At 41.6% G+C, this 17,782-nt stretch overlaps 1 protein-coding gene across 2 annotated transcripts in view; it reads left to right on the top strand.

The window, feature by feature from the left end:
- The first annotated feature begins 818 nt into the window (after positions 1 to 818).
- The window catches only part of PPM1A (protein phosphatase, Mg2+/Mn2+ dependent 1A), a 51,729-nt gene continuing 34,765 nt past the window's right edge, over positions 819 to 17,782 (top strand). Inside the window, exon 1 of one of the 2 annotated variants that reach the window (XM_007519263.2) lies at positions 819 to 960. The gene's annotated coding sequence lies outside the window, so the exon portion shown is untranslated. The remainder of the gene's footprint in view (positions 961 to 17,782) is intronic. The other variant, XM_016186502.2, reaches the window with a different exon arrangement.

Raw genomic sequence — 17,782 nt, 5'->3', positions numbered from 1 at the left:
AGAACCAGGGACAAGGCCGCGACCAGGCCACGACTGCGCTTGAGAGAGGTCAAAAGTCAGAGCACAGTCCTCCGGGCTCAGTGGAAGTCTTCGCCCTTCCGGTAAGGGAGGTGTATTTGCGTACAGGTAGAAGCGCATGGGGCAGGAGGCGAGGACGCCCAGGAGGGCACTCCAGAGTCCCAGCTGTTTGGAGGGACACTCGCTTCCCGCGGCTCCTAAGAATCATATGCTCTGTACAGAACCCAGTCCTGGTTCCGGTATTCGGATATTCTTTTCCGTCACGGTTTAGGGCTGCGGCCGCGAGGCGGCACAGGCGACAGAAGCTGGGCAGGGCAGTGACGTCACCCATGGCCGCCCCTCCCCCGCCCACCAGCCCGCGCCGCAGTTCCTGCTTAGCGACATCCGGGTCTCTCTAGCTGCTCCACCGCTCCGCAGCTGTAGGGACGGCTAAGCCGGCGGGGCGGGGCGAACGGAGGAGCGGGGGAGGAGCGGCAAGCGCCATCGTGAACGCGTCTGCGCGGGGACGCGCTCCAGGCGGTGGTGGTGGCGGCGGCGGCGGCGGCGGCGCTAGGGGCGGGAGCGCGCGCGGGAGCGAGGGAGCAGTGGTCTCGGCGCCGGCCCGGCCCGCAGCTTCGGGTGCTCGGGCGGCTGCAGCGCCGGAACGGCAGGTTGGGGAGGGGGGTGGGGGGCCAGGCAGGTGGGGCGCGAAAGCGATGAATCTTCGGCTCTTCCTCCTCCTCCGGGACCCGCTCTCCGCCTCCCGCTCCAACGCCCGGATGATCTGAGCCGCGAGGGCGCCGAGAGCCGGGGGCCCGGACGCAACCCGGCTCCTCCTCTCCTCCGTCCCGTCCCCGGCCCGACCTGGTCGACTGCCGCCGTGGTGACCCCCTTCTCGCCCCCTCCCCGGCCGCCGTCGCCGCCTCGGCCGACCTGGGACCTGCCCGCCCGCGGCTGCTCCGGGTAAGCGCGACGCTCGGGCCGAGGGCGGGCGGGCAGCGCGGGCCTGCGCGGCGGCGGCGGCTGCGGCGACGGCGGCCTGGCCTGGGGCCTGGGGCCTGTAAACAAGCCGGGCGTCTGCCCGGGCGCTCCTGGGAGGAGACGCGAGAACTCCACCCCCTGGCCCAGCCTCCTCCCGGAGCCCGCGGCGGGCTGCTAGGGGTTAACGCGGCCGGAGGGCGGGGGCGGGTGTTGGAGGCGGCTGGGCTGCGAGGGGGCGCGACCCTCCGGGCGGAGTGTTGGCGGCGGCAACGCGGGCGAGGGCCGGGGGGCGGCGTGGCCCGAAAGCGACCGACGGAACTTTTCCCGGGCGGGGAGGGGGCTTGGCCGAGCCCTGGGTTCCTGCCCTCCAGGCCGCGCCTTCCGGGGCGCCATGGGCTCCAACCTCTAGTGGAGAGCCCGGCTGAACGGAGGGAGGAAGCGTCCTTTGAGGCGAACTGAACCCCCAGACCCGGGATTCTGGAGAATTAGCTGTGGATTTTAGGGGCGGCGGGAGTGTCGGGGTAGAAATGGGCGTGAGGCTCCTCCAGAACTCGTCAGTGATGATGCCTTCATTCACTGTTGAGGCACCTACCAGATCAGTAACTTACATTGACTTGCCCCCTCCTTTTTTACTCTCTAAATTGAGTTTTTTAAAAAGTTGGTTTTAGAGTTTGGTTGAGGTATGGCTCTACTCTTGTAGATTTAAAATGCTTTCTTGAAGGGCAGCTTGCAGTGCAGAGCCTTTTGTCAACCTCAGTTTTAGGTATGTTTTGAACACTGGTTGCCAAAAGCCGCCCCCCCCCCCCCCCGCCTCTGTTCTAAAGCACCGCATGGTACTTAAAAATGAGAAACTCACAGAGGTCACATCAGTAGGTCAAACCAAGATATATTTGCATCTCTCTACACTCCCCATTCAGTCCTAAAATTTCTAATTGGAGTAAGTTGAATGCAGTTTTACAAGGTGGGAAGAGTATGGGCGGTGTAGACTTGTGTAGGAGGTAGGTAGTGTTTTTCCAGAGTAAAGAGCATTATTGAAAACATTTAGAATATTTATTTATTCCCTTTTGTTGCACTTGTTGTTTTATTGTTGTAGTTACTGTTGTTGGATAGGGCAGAGAGAAATGGAGAAAGGAGGGGAAGACAGAGGGGGGAGAGAAAGACAGACACCTGCAGACCTGCTTCACCGCTTGTGAAGCGACTCCCCTGCAGGTGGGGAGTCGGGGGCTCGAACCGGGATCCTTGACCCGTCCTTGTGCTTTGCGCCACCTGCGCTTAACCCACTGCGCTACCGCCAGACTCCTAGAATATTTTTTTAATGTTCTAAGAAAAAAAAAACAAACTTGACCTTTCAAACTAGAGCTTTAGGATTTTAAACGATGAGAGCGTTGGGAAGAGCTCTGAAGAGTCCAAGAACTTATCTAAACAATGCTCTGATCTCCCATGAGTTCAACAGCGCTCCCTCCACCCAGCTTTTTACCTAGAACATTTTTACTTTTTTATGTACTGGGTATTTTCCAAAGATTGTATTTCTGTAACTGCAAATTAGACAGTTGACTAGGGACATCACCCCCTCCAACTCGTACATTCTAGTTATAGGTATTATTTTTATTGATTTAATGTTTCTTTTGCCATTAAGTAGTTTCAAGTACAAAGTAACATTTCTTACTCGGTCCACTCTGATTCTGCCATATGCTTAATTCACAAGTAGTTGATTAAATACTGAATCTGTAGGAATGATTACTTTCAGCCTGCAAGCAAATTGAAACTAATGAACTGTGCTTGCTAGAAATTGCTTGAGATATTTTTAATTTTATATCATTAAACATTTTTTCACATCAGTAATTATAGATGAGATAGAGTAATACTGATGTAGTTTGACTAGCTTTCTCAAATATATACTTGAGAAATAACAGAGTTAAATGCTGAAGCCATCAAAATTTCACTTTACACGTTGTGTGGTGTATCTTTATATTTTAGTTTGAAGGGATGAAGTGATGACTATAATTACAGAATAACCTGTTGAAGGGAACACTGCTATTGGAGACAAGAACTGTTTAGTCATAGCTGTTCTCCAGAATACATGTGTTCATGGAAGTCCTTTAACCTTTGAGCTTCAGCTTACAAATCAGGAAATCCATAGGAGTAGGCTATATTATCATATTTACTGTTGAGTTATTTATCTTTTCATTCTCTTTGTTTTGTCTTATACATCCCAGGTGCTTAGATAGTTCGACATTCCAAAACTGAAATTTTTTTCTGTTGGTTGTGCCTTAAAACAACTTTCAAGTTGGTGATTGTTCTTCAGGAAAGAAATTCCTATAGGTAGCCTTTATTAATTTTTTTTTCCCCTGTTGGGATTAGAAAATTTAGAAAAGCCTTTTGGGAGGAAGAGTATGAAGATTCCACAGTAAAGAGTGGTTGAAACTACAGGTTTCAACAAGCTTGCTGTCTTATGAAGTTTGATATTAAGAACACATTATGAAGGCTTTTCTGTCAGTTCATGCTGAGTCTTGCTTATCTTGACTTGTTAATAAACCTTTATTTGAAAATTAGTTCCAGACTTGGGATATAGTTCAATTTGCATGCCAGAGGCCCTAGTTCCAATCTTCAGCACCATCTTACTCCAGAGCCGATGTCTTTTTCTTGCTTATGATACATGGATAAATTTGAAAAGAAAAGAAAATGAGTTCCATAATATTTTCGTCCTGAAAGAAATCTATAGCAATATCTTGTCAAGCAGGTTTTCTTGTCAAGCAGTTATTCAAAACCCAGTCTTTGAATTTGTTCAGATTTTACCTAGACTATTTATTAAAATGAATAGTAGAATATGTAGCTATTCTGGCTTAATTTATGAATACTTATTTAGTATCTAAAAACAAGACGGACATGTCCACAGGGAACTTGTTATCCCTAAAATGCTTACCCAGGAGACTTGGATTAATTTACAGTGTAAGCCTGTGATCATATAGAAATAATTAATTACAAGGTGTTTTGATGATCCCCTCAAATGTCCATCTAACTCTCATCTATTCTAAATGTAGATACTCTTTTAGATTCTCTTCATTACATGCTCTCTTTAACCAGATCCTAGCAAGGAAGTCTTAGAAGAAAAAATTAACTCAAGTGGAGTCTTGTGAGAGTTTAGCAAGACGATATAACAGGGTGTGGCCCTGTAAATATGTGGATCTTGGGGGAGAGAAAGGTGTTGTAAGGCAACTAGGCAAAAGTTTGTTTCTCCTTATATACTTAGTAGTAGCTTTATGGTAGGATATTTTCTCTTCCATCTAAAATATTATTGGGGAAAAAAGTGTTAGTAACTTCACTTATTATTTTATTACTAGTCAGGATTGTGTATTCTCTGAATTTCTGCCTAGAATTATTAAACCTTGATATGAAAGAAACATGAGTTAACCTCTATCAAAGATTAAATAAAATTTTCTTTCTGCTCTAGTTTGCTACATGTCACACAAGTAACAATTTTACTTTTTATTATCAGTGTCCAGAATATATTCTCTGCATGTCCTATTTTTTGCCCTACCTAGATAATCTCTTTACCTAGCTTTTCTTTTGCTGAGGCTGGTAAGAGGAGCTAGAGAAAGTAAAGATTAAGAGAAGTGAGCTTCTGTAGACATTTAAAATATAAGAGGCGTTAGAGTTTTTGTAAGAAATTGAGATAAGATACTGGATATGAATATGTATTAGTAAAGTAGACTATTGATAGCTTTATAGAAAGTGTTAAATGTGTGAGTAGTTTTTTTTTTTTTTTTTAGTAAAAGAAGGAACTTGAGTTCTTTTTTTTTTTTTTTTTTTTAATTTTTATTTAATGAGACACCAGAGAGCTCAGCTGTGGCTTATGATGGATTTTAGTAATATATATATATTACTAAAACCCAAGTAAACATATTGAGAACACATATATGTATGCTCTCAATATGTTTACTTGAATTTTTTTTTTTTTTGCTAAATTTATTCAGTATTCATGTTTAGAATCTGGACAGAAAAGTCACTAGGAGTTATAACTGACATGATTGCAGTTAAAATAATATGATATTGAATTAAAAGATGAAATTATGTGTCTATTAGAAACCAAATAATAAAATTTACAATTTATTGACTTATTTATTTGCATCAGGCTTTTTTTTTTCACGACTATCACTAAAATATGTGATACCATCCTTCATTAATGAAGAAATAATGAACTCAGAATCTAAATAACACACTAGGATCAGGGTATGTATGCAATTATTTTCAAAATATTCCTGGGTGGATTTTCCCCAGTTAGTGATGAGCCTTTTTGTTCCTAGGAATCCATAATTGAAAAACTGAATGCTAACTCTGCTTATTGAGGGTCCTAGAATAAAAGATCTTGTAATTATGTAGTCAAGTTTTCCAATGCAAAGATCTTTTCTTAAACATTCATAAAAAGTAAGGAACTCTGAGTTCATTTTGTCACTCTCAAAGTTTCAAAAATCAACACCAGGAGCTTAAAAATTGTGTCTTGGAGCCAGGGTAGATAGCATAATGGTTAGGCAGAGAGTCTCTCATGCCTGAGGCTCCCAAGTCTCAGGTTCAATTCCCCACCTCTCCCCCTCCCCCATAAGCCTGAGCTGATTAGGGCTCTGGTTAAAAAAAAAAAGTGTCAACAGTCATTCATATTCAGTGATGGGCTTGATATTAACTCTCAAATAGTAATACTCCTAGCGAAGGAATAAGGATGATATTTCTGAGCACATATATAGTCATCAGAGTCACATTGAAAGCATGTGAGAAAATAAGGTAAAACTTCCTAATGGGGTAATCTTGGCCAAGCTACTTGATTTCCTAAGGCTTAGCTTCCTCTATCCAATGGAAAGAGCTGTTCTCATTGAAATAATCTTGAAGATAAAGTAAGTTAGTTGTGTAATGCAGTTGACATATTTTCTGCCTTGAAGAAGGGCCAAAGAAAACTGCTAGGAGGACAATATATGAATTCTGGAGATGATTAGGGAAATAAGACTTAATGGGTATTTGAGTTGTCTTTCAGTGTAGTTTTAACAGTGATATTGTAAACCATATTAGAAGAAGTAGTATAGACAGAAGAGGAGAAAGTTGCCTGTGAGACTTATGACTGTTTAAAGCTGGGAAGAAATCATGGGTTTGGAGTTAATGATTAGGTGGGAATAGATGGGTAAATAGAGTCTAAAGAGTAAGAATAATAAAGGTGAACGTTGTGATCTGTGAGGAAGGACAAAGGTTGATGTTTTGTATAGCTATTATAATTCATGAATAGAAATGGGCAAGAAGATATTGCTACCAGAAAAGATGCAAGGAAAATAAATTATTCTAATTAACTCAGCTCTCTGCTAAAGTCTTCATAAAAGGTAATATTGTTTTCTATTTTTTTTCCCATTCTCACTAAATAAATACATCTTTAAAATAAAAATGGAGGTGGGGTGGTGGTGCTCTGGGTCCACCATTACATGCTCAAGGACTCAGGTTCAAGCTAAGGCTCCCCACCTACGGGGGTTGGGGGGGGAGTTTCACAGGCAGTGAAGCAGGCCTGCTGTATGTCCCTGCATCTATATGTGCTGTGTATTCGTCTGTCTGTCTCTCCCTTTCGTTTCCTCTCTAGCCTATCAGTGAAATAGAAAGGGTGGGGGGAAAATGCCACCAGGAGTGGTAGGTTCGTAGTGCCAGCACCGAACCCCAGCGACAACCCTGGTGGCAATTAAAATAATAATAATAATAAATAAAAGTAATTTGGAAGTCAATAATTAGGTAGAGGGTAATAACAGTTAACTTGAACCAAATAAATGTCTGATATCTGTATCCATGTAAATCTCTAAACTATGTCAAACTAACTGTTTTTAGTATTGCAAAAAACAGTGAAAGTTTCTTTATTGAATTTTAAATTAATTTTACATAGACTGTTTAGATTCATTTATTGGAGTATAATACATATGAGACTAGAATGAAGAATTTGTTTTTTTTATGTGCCTCTTAAGTTTTCCTATTAGCTAACAACAATGATATTTAACCATTATTTAGTAATATGTACATGGTAAGTATTGTAAAAAAAACCTGCCTACTATCTCATTACATGTTCGTTACTATTATTACCTGTACAATGAGGTGGGGGGGTTGAGATTGAATCTATTCATTGCCCAAGGTTTCAGAGTGCGCTATGGAACCAAAGACATGTCCTTGGATTTATCAGTGATAGTTATACCGTGGATTTTTTTGCTGCTACTGAAAGAAAACCTGTTGACAGTTGTGATGGATTATAAAATCTTTGTATAGAAAACATTTGCATAAAATGTTAAAAAACCTTGGTCTGGGAGGTGGTGTAGTGGATAAAGCATTGTATTCTCAATGGAGTTCGATCCCAGGCAGCACATATACCAGAGTGATGTCTGGTTCTTTATCTCCTCCTATCTTTTTCATGAATAAATAAATAAATAAATTCTTTAAAAATATTAAAAACCGGGTGGTTAAGTGCACATGGTGCAAAGCGAGCCCCCCCCACCTGCAGGGGATTGCTTCATGATTGAAGCAGCTCTGCAGGTATCTGTCTTTCTCTACCCCTCTCCCTCCTCTCTGTTTCTCTGTCCTATCTAACAACAACAGCAGCAACAATAACAGTAACAACAATGGAAAAAAGATGGCCATCAAGAGCAGTGGATTCATAGTGCAGGCACTGAGCCCCAGCAATAACCCTGGAGGTGAAAAAAAAAAGTTAAAAAAATCATTCAGTGGGGGCCTTGCAATAGCTCAGTGGGCCACGGGACACATGGGGCAAAGCACAAGGAGCAGCTTAAGGATCCCGGTTTGAGGGCACCACACCCCCCTCCCCACCTGCAGGGGGTCGTTTCACAAGCAGTGAAGCAGGTCTGCAGGTGTCTGCCTTTCTCACCCCCCTCTGTTTTCCCCTCCTCTCTTGATTTCTCTCTGTCCTATCCAACAACAATGATAGCAATAACGACAATAATAATAACAATGATAAACAACAAGGGCAACAAAATGGAAAAAATAGCCTCCGGGAGCAGTGGAGTACAAACACCGATCGAGCCCCAGCAATAACCCTGGAGCCAAAAAAAAAAAAAAATCCATTCAATGTAGGAAGACCAAAGATCTAGTAGGATTTTTTTTTTTAATTTTTTTTTTTTAAAGATTAGGAATTTCTTTTATTTATTTTTTTTACCAGAGCACTGCTCAGCTCTGGCTTATGGTGGTGTGGGGGATTGAACCTGAGACTTGAGAGCCTCAGGCATGAAAGTCTCTTTGCATAACCATTATGCTATACCCCCGATCTAGTAGGATTTTTAAGATAGTTTTGCATTTATGCTCTATTTGGACTTTTCAGATTTTGGAAATTCCAACAGTTCATTGTACAGAGTCATATTGTGAAGACTTAACACTGCCTTCTAAATAGGACTCTACCTATTTGAAATGCATCTTGTAGTTTTTCATATTTATATAAAATACTAGCTCCAAATTATCTGTTTCAATAATGTATCAGATATTAAGAATTCTGTAAGTCATGCATTAATGTGAAAAGGATGTTAAATGTATGTATGTCTTCTAAACTAAAGTTGGAAAACATGTTAAAATAATAGTTGAAATTATTGGATCAGCTTTTTTAAAAAAAATAAGAAAATATTTGTGTATTAAGAATATGACCGAATTCCGCTTTACCCAGAGAGTGGATTTTATAATTGGGTTGGAGTCTGAGGTAGAAATATACAATAAATTTGAGTAACTCAGAATTATGTGTTGTCGGCTCTCTTTAGAGCTTTTCACCAAGGACAGCTATTAAATCTTTTAATATAAAAAGCATGTGACTATAATATAATTAGTTTCACAAGTCATAGATAATTTTTTTATGACTTATTCATGTTCTCTACTTTAAAACCCACTGACAAGTGATTTCATCAGCTTTATTCAAATAAAATTCTTAGTGAGTTTTGGGCCTATAATAGGGAATATACTATAGATGAAACATCTCAATGTTAAAAAATAATTTCTTGAAAGCAGGGACCAGGGTGGGGGAAATAGCATAATGGTTATGCAAACAGACTCTCATGCCTGAGGCTCCAAAGTCCCAGGTTCAATCCCCCATACCACCATAAACCAGAGCTGAGCAGTGCTCTGGTATTTCTCTCTGTGTCTCTCTCTGTATCTCTCTCAAAAATAAAATAAATAAAATATTTAAAAAAAAAAAAAAAAAGAAAGCAGGGACCAAACTTTATTAGTTTTTTCACAGTGCTCAATATATAATTATATAGTCTTAGTAGATTCCTATTTATTTTCTGGTGTGACAGGAAATTGAATAAAAGAAATATAATAGAATGTGAGAGAACATAAATCATGCTTAACCTGGTTTAAATTTAGGCTGGTGCTTTGTATTCATCTTCTATAACTGTTTTAGGCAGAGATGTTCGTAAACAGGGTTTTGCTGTATCACATACCATGCTGTATGTGACTTAGCTTTATTTAAAGAATGTGCTCAAGAACTGCTATATAAGAATGAAGTGAATAGGAGAAAGGATTGAAGACTGACTTCTGAGACAGTAAAGAATGTTTTCCTAAAATACTAAAGTTTTTCTTAAAAAAAAAAAAAAGGATGAGAAATACTGGGTAGCTGAAGGAGAGTTTATCTTACTGTTTTATTTCATTTTTAAAAGGAGTGCTTGAAAAGCAGTTATAACACTTTTGAGTTTTGTCTTTAAGATTTTTACTTTTTAGGAGAGATAGTGGTCAGAGCATTGCACAGTTGGAGCAATGCTCTGAATTGAAGATGTAGCCCCTCGCCCTCAGATGTGCAGTTGGTGCACTCGCAGACTGAGCTATTGCCCTAACTCTTATTTTAAAAATTTAATATAAAATAAAGCATATTCATAACCAACAGGGATGATCCAATAGAGAGGGAAAAATATGAAGTGTTAAGAGTATACTGAAATACTGCTTTGTGGAATAATAACCTTGAGTAGGTGAAAGGGTACCTTGAGAGTTTGGCCATGGACAATTAAAAATGAAGGATTGTCATAGTGTTTGGAAAAAAAAAATCATTTTTTTAGGTTAGCATTTTTTTTTTATTATTTATAAGATGGAAATATTGACAAGACCATAGGATAAGAGGGGTAAAATTCCACACAGTTCCCACCACCAGAATTCTATATCCCATACCCTTCCTTGATAGCTTTCCTAGTCTTTATCCCTCAGAATATGGACCCAGGGTCATTATGGGGTGCAGAAGGTGGAAGGTCTGGCTTCTGTAATTGTTCCCCACTGAACATGAGCATTGGCGGTTCAATCCATACTCCCAGCCTGTCTCTCTTTCCTTAGTGGAACAGGGCTCTGGGGAAGTGGGGCTCCAGGACACATTGGTGGGGTCATCTGCCAGGGAAGTCAGGTTGGCATTATGGTAGCATCTGGAACCTGGTGGCTGAAAAAGAGTTAAGATACAAAGCAGAATAAATTGTTGACTAATCATGAACCTAAAGGCTGGACTATTGTAGATGAAGATTTGGGGTCTCCATTTTGGAAAGAGCTAGTTGGTCTATTTTAGGTGTATTCCAAGGGGAATTTTACTAGTTTTTGCCTGAGCCTGACATCTAATATGCAGGGGAACCCAGGTTATTGTCTGGGGAGGTGGTGTCATAGTTGGAAAATGGGCTAGAAAGCTGGATCAGGGAAGAGAGTAGCTCCCAAATATGGGAAAAGTGTATAAATATTGTTAACTGTAAACCCCATTGATTTGATCTGGGACCCATATTCAGCATAGGAGCTCATGTAACCTCTGCATCCCTCTAGGGCTGAGTTCACATTCTGTGGTCATGGCTAGAAACATTCCAGGCTGCACTAATTTCAGGACCCATCTTCTTTGGGTGGTAGGTAGAGTATGCTGTCCAACCTCCCTTTGGAGAATGGAACAGTCCCTACCATTGTTGATCCACATTGAGGAGAAGGACCTATAGAGCACCCTAAAAAGGTTCATTATGTTTTTGCTGATGGAAATGACCAGTGACCATGGCAAGAAGGATCTGTTAGAGGTCTAGGTCCATCATGTCCATGTGGAAGTCCCAGGACTCCCTGACTAAGGGTCCCAGGTGATGGGGTGGTCTGATAGTGACTAAAGAGTCATCATTAAAGTATGCCAGTCTATTGCCCTTATTCAGCTTTTGTAGTCCTTGCTTTGTCTTGCTTTTGTCTTTTTAGCTTTGGAGTGATTGAGGGACGTGTAATAGGAGGTAGGTGAGGTCTAAATAGAAACGTGTAATAGGACGTGTAATAGGAGGTAGGTGTCTAGGTCTAAATAGAAACTATTTCATTAGGTACTTTATGGTGTTTTAATTTTTTAATTTTTATTTTTATTAATTTTATTTTTGAGAGTTGTAGAGAGAGACACACACACAGAGAAACACCAGAGCATTGCTCAGCTCTGGCTTATGGTGGTGCAGGGGATTTAGGATTTAGGAGCCTCAGGCATAAGAGTCTGTTTGCATAACCATTATGCTGTCTCCCCTGGCCGGGTTTTTTTTTTTTTGCCTCCAGGCTTATTGCTGAGGCTAGATGCCTACACCACGGATCCACTGCTCCTGGAGACCATTTTCCTCCCTTTTTGTTGCCTTTGTTTTATGGTTGTTGTTGTTGTTATTGTTATTGATGTCGTTGTTGGATAGGACAGAAAAATGGAGCGAGGAGGGGAAGACAGAGGGGGGAGAGAAAGATAGACACACCTGCAGACCTGCTTCACCGCTTGTGAAGCGACCCCCCTTGTACGTGGGGAGAGCCATGGGCTCGAACCGGATCCTTATGCTGGTCCTTGCGCTTCACGCCATGTGCTCTTAACCTGCTCGACCCCCTTTATGGTGTCTTTTTGGGTCTTTCTACTTGCTTGCTTCGTTTATTGACTCACTGCAAACTATTGTGCACTTTGCTTTCCCCCAACTTGTGGATACATATGTACACACGCCCTATCTCATGAGCCCTGGTCTATATCTAGGTTTTGAGATTTTGTTAAGAAATGCACCACCCAAAATGGAATTAAAGAGTCCTATGAGCTAGGAAAGGTCTCACCAGAGTAATTAAGCTGAAGGGTTGATATTCCACACCTTACGTCTCTGGACGCGGTCTGAAATGAAACATGCCGAGGTGATACTTGGTTGCATTGCTTAGGTAGATGGAAAACAGATGATATACCGTTTTTGCAGTGCTAGGGATTAGTCGCCATTTTTTACAGTAATCAGATATCAGAGACATGTCTTTCATGAGTGTTTCCTCGAGGATGTGGAACTTGGATGCCTGAGTTGCACAGCAGATGTCATCGGTGTAGATGAACTTCCTTGAAGAAGTTTCTGGGAGGTCATTGATGTAAATATTAAATAGCGTAGGAGCCAGAACAGAGCCCTAGGGGAGGCCACTTGAGACAGGTCTCCATCTGCTAGACTTGTCACCCAGATGCACCCGGAATCTTCTGTTTTGGAGAAGAAACAATATAGTGTTGGCCACCCATGGAGGCAGGCATCTTGAGGTCTTGACTAGGAGACCACGGTGCCAGACCGTGTCATAGGCTGCTGTGAGATCAACAAAGACAGCACCTGTCTTTAAATTCTTCTGGAATCCATTTTCGATGTAAGTTGAGAGGGCCAGGGCTTGTTCGCAGGTAGATCTTCCTGGGCGGAAACCAGCTTGGGCGGGTGATAGGAATTTCTCTGTAAGATGAGAAATACGTGACAGAAGCAGCCTCTCAAGGAGTTTTCCATCTACACCATGCCTCGGCCTCGCGTGAGCTTAATGTGCAGCTTGGCGGTACGAGAATCCGGCATGAAGCCCAGCCAGTCTATCTTGGCGTTACTCTCAATCGCACTCTGTCATTTCACAAACATCTCATAAAAACTGCAGCAAAGGTGGGCGCGAGGAATAACATCATTGCAAGACTGGCCAGCTCCTCATGGGGCGCAAGCACTTCCATACTACGATCATCATCTCTGGCATTATGCTCTTCCACTGCAGAATACTGTGCCCCAGTATGGTTCCATAGCCCCCATGTCCACTTGGTCGATTCCAAATTATATTCCTCCATGAGGATAATTTCTGGAACCATCCATTCCACCCTGGTTCCATGGCTGCCAGTTCTTAGCAACATCACCCCGCCAGATATTCGTCGGGATGCGGCATCATCTAAGCTCATTTCCCACGTCTACGCTCGACCGGACCTGCCAATATATGCGGATATCTTCGCCCACCCTGTTCAATGCTTGACGTCTCGTCACCCAATCTGGTCCCCTACGCCTACACTGAACTTCTTTGTTCCAGTCTCTTGGAAACAGAGTTGGCAGTCAGCTGAGGTAAAGAACAAACACCTCATCACAGACCCCTGCAGGCGTCAACCCGGCTTTGACCTAGCACATTATGATTGGGCCCTCCTCAATCGCTATCGAACAGGCCATGGCAGGTGCGCCGCTATGTTCCATCTCTGGGGAGCCAGAGACGACCCAAATTGCCCCTGCGGCTCCAGACAGACTATGACCCACATAGTCAATGACTGCCACCTCTCCAGATTCAAAGGAGGTCTCGAAACTTTACATCAGGCTCAACCTGATGCTGTTGACTGGCTACGGAAGAAGGGCAAACGCTAGAAGAAGAAGAAGATTGCTTAGGTTGGGATCAGCAGATGCAGTGTCAGCTAGTAGGAATTGAGAGAAGCATGCAGGAAAGTGAGCCCCCACCCTAGAAGTTCCAGGCCTGGGAGAAATATGGGCTTTATAGAGAAAGGGGAGGGTTCCTGCTGTCAGGGTTTAAGAAGGCAATAGATAGTTATTTCTATAACCAGATTATTTGGCAAATGAGTTAACTTTGAAAATCCCACTGTTAGGACTTGCTGTATCATACACGACCTCACCATAGTTTATGTCCTTTTATGCTATTTACATATAGCTGTATCTTATAAAGTAATACCACTAGTTGCTTCTGCTTTCCCTGGTCTAAGTTTTTAGGAGATTTTTTTTTTCAGCCTAAAAATTCTTCAAAACAGAATCATTAACTGTTGGGAAATATAAGGTAAATAAAATTATTGGCTTTTAAGTGACTATACCATCTATATCTTTGTAGTGTTTAGCTCATACTATAATTGGTAGTGTAAATAGGTCAGTATCTCATTTTTATAGTCTCTAGAACACTCCCAACTAGTCAGTTACGTGCTTCTTATGTTTACATTTTAAAATGTGCAATTCATATCTCTAGAAATATAAGAAAATTACTGTATGGAGTATGTTATAGATCACAGTTCATGACTAGGAGATCTTGATAATTAAAATTATGAAACATTAATTAAACACAAAAATGGCAAGTTACATCACATATACTTTGTGAAATTTAAATAGTGCTGATAATCTGTGTAAAATTACTATGGTTTGGGTATATATTAACATAATTCAGCAAAGATTGATTATTTTAATACATTTTTTTGTTAGAAAATTATTTGTGGGGCGCCAGATAGTGGTGCACCTGGTAGACTGCACATGTTGAAATGCATATCTCAAACAGTGAAGCAGTGCTTCAGGTCTCTCTCTGCCTTTCTGTTTCCCCTTTCTCTCCTGATTTCTCTGTCTTTACCCAATAAATAAAAATAAATAAAATACTTTTAAAAAAAGAGCATGACTTGTGTCATGAACATTATGGAGGTACTCTTTAGCGTAGGCAAGCTTATCTGACTTGTTTACAAGTTTTTAAATATTTAATTAATTGATTTGATAGAGACAGAAATTGAGAGGAAAAGGGGACATTGGGAAGGAGAAAGACAGAGACATTTGTAGCACTGTTTTACTGTTTGTGAAGCTTTCCCTCTGCAGGTGGGAGCCAGGGACTTGAACGGGGGTCCTTATATTGTATCATAGGTGCTGGACTGGGTGTGCTGGGGCTAACCTCCTCATTTTAAATCTTTGACTTAGGGTACTTAAATTAGAGTAACTCAGTAACATTTGTATTTAAGGGCAGGGGTAGATAACTGGTTATACAAAGAGATTCTCACGCCTGAGGCCCCAGGGTCCCAGGTTCAATCCCTGTACCACTGTAAATCAGAGCTGAGCAGTGCTCTGTTTAAAAAAAAAAACACAACTCATTTAGATTAAGTCTGTATTTGGAGGAAGTTAAATAAAAATTGAAAATTGAAGTAAATTTTAGTTGAAGCTATAAGATGGAATACTGAAAAACATAAATTTTCAGGTAACTTGTAATTTTTTCTTTTCCAAAACACAACTTTAGATTTTTCTTTTCTTTCTTCTTCTTCTTCTTTTTCTTTTTTCTTTTTTTTTTTTTTTTTTACCAGAGCACTGCTCAGCAGCTCTGGCTTATGGTGGTGCGGGGGATTGAACCTGAGACTTTGGAGCCTCAGGCATGAGAGTCTCTTTGCATAACCATTGTGCTATCTACCCCAGCCATAATTTTTATTTATTTTACCAGAGCACTGCTCAGCTCTAGCTTATGGTGGTGTGGGGGATTGAACCTGAGACTTCAGGTGCCTCAGGCATGAGAAGTCTCTTTTTGATTCGTGATTTTTACGTGTGCTGGAGTAACCAGTTGCAAAAAATATTTATCTTCTTTTTTTATTGTTTAAATAGTGACTTCCTGACTGGGGGCAGGGGGCAGGGGAGGAACCTCTAATTGGAAGACTATCCAGCTGTTTTGCCAAGCCTTACACATTTGTGGTTTCACCTTTCTGAGATGCTTTTACATTCAGATGAGAGGTGGAGGTGGAGACAGAACACCACCAGAGCTCCCTTTGGTACTGTAGCACTCCCTTTATCAAAGGGTTCCAGGGCTTAAACCTGGGCCCTGCTTGGCAAGACATGTACTCTACCAGTGAGCTAATCTCTCCAGCCCCATATCCAAATTTAAACCAAATATCAGATTCCTTACTAGTGAGTCCTTACCTCCAGTAGTGCTTAGCACCACGGGTTGCTCAGTAGTCTCTCCTCTCCCCAGCTTTCTCTACAATGTTCAGTAATAGCCATTTCTCTTCTGTCTCTTATCACTGAAATGTTTCCATGTGATGCTAACTTGCCTGAATTCTACCTTCTTACTCCCCTAAATCCAAGAATGAGGAAGAGTTAAAAGCAAGAAAAATAAAATAAAAGAAAAACATTGTTTAGGATTGGATGCAAGGTGGTTAAGTGCAGGAATACAAGGGTATAAACTTTGCAAGCAAACATTAACTAGTGGACAAAAGAATAAAATTTAGAGGCTATTTAGGAAAGAATAATACTTAAAGGGAACAGAAGGCAAACATGTTATAATATAGTAGAAGATAAGATAGCAATTTTTAAAAAAATATTTATTTTATTTATTCCCTTTTGTTGCCCTTGTTGTTTTATTGTTGTAGCTATTATTGTTGTTGTCGTTGTTGGATAGGACAGAGAGAAATGGAGAGAGGAGGGGAAGACAGAGAGGAGGAGAGAAAGATAGACACCTGCAGACCTGCTTCACCGCCTGTGAAGCGACTCCCCTTGCAGGTGGGGAGCCGGTTCGAACCGGGATCCTTATGCCGGTCCTTGTGCTTTGCGCCACCTGCGCTTAACCCGCTGCGCTACAGGCCAACTCCCAAGATAGCAATTTTTAAAGATTTTTTAAATATTTCCTTTTTGTTGCTCTTGCTTTTATTGCTGTTGTAGTTATTATTGTTGTTGATGTCATTGTTGTTGGATAGGACAGAGAGAAATGGAGAGAGGAGGGGAAGACAGAAAGATAGACACCTGCAGACCTGCTTCACCGCCTGTGAAGCGACTCCCCTGCAGGTGGGGGGCCAGGGACTCTAACCGAGATCCTTAGGCCCGTCCTTGCGCTTTGTGCCACTGGCGCTTAACCCGTTGCGCTACGGCCCGACTCCCAAGATAGTAATTTTTAAAACTAGTTCTAAGTGTAGTCATCTGTATAGAATAATGATAATTCATTTTTTTCTAGTTAGGTTAGTAACCTTGATTTACTTTCCAGAACTCTAGGAATTTTGCAGCTGAATCTCAGTTGGTCTTTTTTTTTTTTTTTTGACAGAAGAACTTTGAGTTTGAACCAGTACAACGTGGGAGAACCATGTCAGTGAGGGATTGTGCTTTATAGAAACCACACAGATCACTAAATAGCATTGTCCTAAACTTCAGAATGGGGAGTGACAGAATTTTTTTATGGGTGCTCCCATAGGTGTGCCACGTGGTTCTAGCATTAGCCACAAATTGAGAAGTAACCACTGCTAATGAAGTCTTTTGTGATTTGTTGAAGACTTGTTAGGAGATTTTAGGGGGAAAAAATGAGTAAAAAGCATCCCCTAGGAGCCAGAATTCCATACACAACCAGTAAAATCTTGTAATACAGAAAGCAGTGGAGTGCAAATTAGTGGAAACTGTTAAATACTTGTACTTGACTGCTTAGATGATGTGTTTAAAAGTCTGTATTAAAAGTTACTTTTCAGAAACAGTATAGTATCTTTTAAAAAAATATTTATTTATTTATTCCCTTTTGCTGCCCTTGTTGTCTTATTGTTGTTGTGATTGATTGTTGTTGGAGAAGACAGAGAAATGGAGAGAGGAGGGGAAGACACAGGAGAGAAAGACACCTGCAGACCTGCTTCACTGTTTGTGAAGCGGCTCCCCCTGCAGGTGGGGAGACAGGGGCTCAAACTGGGATCCTTACTCTGGTCCTTGTGCTTCCTGCCACGTGTGCTTAACCGGCTGCGCCACCTCCGACTCCCAATAATGTAATATCTTATATCTACTTTTTAAAGAGCAAGTAGTTGAAGTTGGCTTTTATTTAGAAGTTTCGATTAACATAAAAT

Source organism: Erinaceus europaeus, chromosome 16, assembly GCF_950295315.1.
Source record: "Erinaceus europaeus chromosome 16, mEriEur2.1, whole genome shotgun sequence".
Classification (NCBI taxonomy): Eukaryota; Metazoa; Chordata; class Mammalia; order Eulipotyphla; family Erinaceidae; genus Erinaceus; species Erinaceus europaeus.
The sequence above is the reverse complement of the archived record's forward strand: the minus strand, read 5'-3'. Positions and strand labels throughout refer to the sequence as shown.